The sequence below is a fragment of the Gymnoscopelus braueri genome (assembly GCF_963280865.1).
Source record: "Gymnoscopelus braueri genome assembly, chromosome: 15".
Lineage (NCBI taxonomy): Eukaryota > Metazoa > Chordata > Actinopteri > Myctophiformes > Myctophidae > Gymnoscopelus > Gymnoscopelus braueri.
Genome location: NC_137620.1, coordinates 51,049,410 through 51,054,409, shown reverse-complemented (window position 1 = coordinate 51,054,409; position 5,000 = coordinate 51,049,410).

Genomic DNA, 5,000 nt, shown 5'->3' with positions numbered 1-5,000 from the left:
TTCAAATAGCCAGGGTGTATCAAGCCTAAAGGACTGAAGTGGTTAATGTATCTTTTGTAATAATAATCTAAATCTACAAAGTACTACGTTTAGTTTAGTGAGTAAAAATGGACATACTCTGTGTGTGTGTGTGTGTGTGTGTGTGTGTGTGTGTGTGTGTGTGTGTGTGTGTGTGTGTGTGTGTGTGTGTGTGTGTGTGTGTGTGTGTGTGTGTGTGTGTGTGTGCGTGCGTGCGTGCGTGCGTGTGTGTGATGTATTGTTTATGAGCCTGGGAGAGTCATTGACACCTGAGGTGTTACATGGACACATTACACCTTATAACACCTCTCTGCTTTCATCCTTTATACTGACAGAGAGAGAGAGAGAGAGGGGGGGGAGAGGGGAGAGACACTGAGGGGAGAGACAGGAGGGGAGGGAGAGAGAGAGAGAAATAGGACAGCTATTGATAACGCCTTTCATGTCTGTGTGAAAAAATAAGAAAAGAGAGAGAGAGAGAGGAAAGAGGGAGAGAGGGAGGCATGGGAGGGAGAGAGAGAGAGAGAGAGAGAGAGAGAGAGAGAGAGAGAGAGAGAGAGAGAGAGAGTATCATCATAGTGTGTATTCCTGAACTGTCTGCACTGAGTTGGTCTCTGTATAAATACTGTTCATACAAACACAGCAACTACCCTTTAAAGTGTAAGTTAAACACATGTAAACTGTAAGTTTAAAGCTTTAAACACATGTAAACTTAGACTTTTTGTCCCAAAGGTGTCATACCAAGTTAATACTAAACACATGCTGCTGTAAGTAAGTAAGTAAGTAAGTACATTTTATTTATATAGCACATTTCACAGAGGAGTCTCACAAAGTGCTTTACATAAATCAATAAAAAAACCTAGAAAATGTGCTCCTCGGAGCACAGGTCTCCGCCAGGCGAGGTGATAAAACTGTTCCTGATTAATTCTGTCTGACCTATTTATATTACATATTGTGATGTCACGTGAAGCTTGACCAATGTTAGGTGTTCTCAGACGGACACACACACACACGGACGGACAGAGGGTAAAACATACTCTCCACCATGCCTTCGGCCTGGCGGAGACAACAACACAAAACAAAAAGGCTGTACACATTTCTCTCAGGTGGGATAACAACAACAACACAGGTAAGGAAAATAAAATCATGTAACGACAACAAACGCCTGTTCAAATAGTAGCGTTTTGAGTTGTTTTTTAAAAATGTCAACCGAGGCTGTGTCTCTCAGGACTTGGGGGGGAGAGCATACCACAGTGTGGGGGCCACAGCTTGAAAGGCCTTGTCACCCTTGGTTCTTAGATTAGTGTTTGGGTTCTTTAACAGACCCTGTTCAGCAGACCTTAGAGCCCTTTCTGGGACATATCGTGCGACCAGATCGGTCAAATAACCTGGAGCCTGACCATGTAGAGCTCTATAGGTGAGCACCAGGACTTTGAACTCGACTCTGAAATTGATGGGGAGCCAATGCAAGGAGGCGGGATGTGGGACCTTCTGTTTGGTCTGGTTAGCGATCTGGCGGCAGCATTTTTGAATTATTTGGAGGCGGTCCATGGTGGTTTTATCATGGTGGAGGTGGTCCATGGTGGTTTTATCATGGTGGAGGCGGTCCATGGTGGTTTTTATCATGGTGGAGGCGGTCCATGGTGGTTTTATCATGGTGGAGGCGGTCCATGGTGGTTTTATCATGGTGGAGGCGGTCCATGGTGGTTTTATCATGGTGGAGGCGGTCCATGGTGGTTTTATCATGGTGGAGGTGGTCCATGGTGGTTTTATCATGGTGGAGGCGGTCCATGGTGGTTTTATCATGGTGGAGGCGGTCCATGGTGGTTTTATCATGGTGGAGGCGGTCCATGGTGGTTTTATCATGGTGGAGGCGGTCCATGGTGGTTTTATCATGGTGGAGGTGGTCCATGGTGGTTTTGTCATGGTGGAGGCGGTCCATGGTGGTTTTATCATGGTGGAGGCGGTCCATGGTGGTTTTATCATGGTGGAGGCGGTCCATGGTGGTTTTGCTGAGGCAGGTGAAAAGTGAATTGCAGTCCAAGTGTGATGAGACAAATGCGTGAATGATATAAATATCATCCCACCCTAACCCTATGTGGATGTAGATCTATTTACTATATGAATAGATCTAATAATAATCTATTTACTATATGAATATAACGAAAAAACATCACATGGATGCACCTGGGACGTATCATCAGTGTTGTGGCCTGGGGTCATAGAATGTTTGTGTTGATAGAATGGTTATGTATGTTAACACTCAAATACGTGGGCCCCTGACTGTACTTAGTATGTTCTTTTTCTATCTAGAGAGTACACCAAATCTCTTCGCCAAAAATAGCAGATCTACAAGCTCACAACGCCTCGCAAAGCAACATGTTGTGATCTTGTAGAAAGTCTGTTTTCGCTGAATGTTCCTCCAGAATAGTGATGCTGGGGTTCAAGTGGTTAAACGTATAAAATGTAAAGTTATGTTCAATCTGTCCTATATGGAAAGTGACATCATCAACTCTAGACATTAAACTGTATCTTAAAGGGAAAGATTTACATATGTATGTATCGTAATATGACATAAATGCAGTGATGGGCAAAAGCTACGCTACCAGTTACTCTCCATTAAATGTAGCTCAACTGCAACGAAGCTAGCAAGCTAAACTACAAGCTGGCTACATCAACAATACTTTTAAAAACATTTTTTTAAATCAACTTCATGATCAAGACAACAATTTTCCACCAAACAAATAGGCAGGCAAAACATTCTCAGTTTGATTGTTTATTCTAAAACAAAGTGAAAGTGGAAACAAGCCGTCTGTCTGGCTTTTTGTGTCATCCTTTAGAAATGTACTTATTACAAGTAAGACGCGCGAACGCGGGAAGCGAACGCCAACAAAATTAAATGATAATGAAAAGAAATCATCTAAAAAAAAGTAACCAATAAAAAAATATATAAAAAATAAATAAAAAATCACACCCTGTGTGAAGTGGGCGGTGTCTTGCTAGCTAATCACAATACTGAATGGAGTCAACCAATCATGTACAAAAGATAAATACATTTATTGAAACACTCTTTATGATGGACGAAACCATAACTTGAAAAAAAACAAATTTTTGGTTTTTTTCAAGTTATGGTTTCTTATATAGGGCTATGCACATGTGTCATAATGTGACACTGGCCAATCACAGTCCTGAATAGATTGTGATTGGCCAATCACAGCGCATGATAATTGTACAAATTTCCAAACCTCACTTTTAGGGGCGGTTTCACTGCCCAAGATATTTGTACATTTTTCCAAATCTCACTTTAGGGGCGGTTTCACCGCCCAAAAATCTGCGTTAAAAGGATTATCTTAGAAAAATACAAATTCACAAAAAAAAAACTTTGAATGTTTTTGAACAATTCAACAAAGTGTTTGAAGTGGCTGTTTCACCCACTTACGGGGGGCGGAGCCAAAATCCGAGCCCGAAGTATTTGTTCGTAGACCCCCACTTAGGGGGGGTAGAAAAAGTTTTGGAGCGATTCGGGCACTTTTCATTTAACATGGGGTTTCAATGGGGAGTTTTTAGGAACCTTCTCCGGGGCGTGGCTTCCGGGGGAAGGGGCGGGCTTAAACGCAACCTTGACAGGTGTGTTCAGTTTTCAAAGACCTTTCATTTGATGTATGGTACGTCTATATTGGACATTTACTTGGCTGCACACAGGGCTGAGGCAGTGCACGCACACAGAGACACACACAGAGACACACACGGAGACGCACACGGAGACGCACACACACAAGCCGAGCACGGTTTCATAGTAAGCTCCACTTGCGCGGAGGCGCGCCTTCTTCCGCTGCGTTCGTAATTATTATTATTATTATTATTATTATTATAGTATTAATGTACCTTGTAGTACCATGTACAAACTGTTAATAAAGTATGAGGAAAAAACTGTGGAAACGTAAGAAATAAAAGGCAGTGAAACAATAATCAAATAAACACTAAAATATCTAATATAATATATCAGCACAGGATAAACTACTGTTTCTACTCAAACCACAGCAGCAACATGACAATGACCTGACAAAGGAAAAGTGCAAAAACATTTATCTCACAAAACAGACTTTAATGAAATCCATCTTTATATGAACGGACATCAATAGAACAGAACAAACACATTTTTGGGGCAGGACTTGAATCTTATGTAAAATGTGCTTCTGGTGATCATTTAGACTGCATTTAAATCCAAATAAATACATATAAAAGATATGAATTATCAACCCTACTCTAGATCAGTGGTTTCAAACCTTTTCAGGCCGTGACCCCCCATAATAATGATATTTGATCAGGGGACCCCCACCCTGACAAGCACTTGGAATTGTTGAGGCATTACATTTAGTATGTATTTATATATTTGAAAATAGCAGATCTACAAGCTCACAGCGCCTTGCAATGGAAGGCGCTGTGAGCTTGTAGATCTGCTATTTTCAAAATGTTTGCGTCTTTCCTACCAGTGACATCATCGGTAGGCAGATCTGTTCATTTAAAAAAAGATTTCAAACTTTTTTTTAATGCAAGAACAATGGATATTTATTTATTTATTTATTTATTTATTTATTTATTTATTTATTTATTTATTTATGTATTACACAATATGAAATAAATAAATGTATATTTACATAATATAAATAACAAAAATATATAGAAAACATATACATTTTCTTTATATTTTACAATATAAAATACAGAGGGTAGATTGTAGATCAGCTATTTTCAAACAGCTGAGGTATGAAAGGGTTAAAGTGGTATGACTTCTGATGCTATATTAAGTTTGCTGGGGACCCCCTGGATCCCCCTCAAGGACCCCGGACCTCACTTTGAGAACCACTGCTTTAGAGGGCCCTCAATCTACTCTCTCTCTCTCTCTGTCTGTCTCTGTAAATGTCTCTCTCAATCACACACACACACACACACACACACACACACACACACACACACACACACAC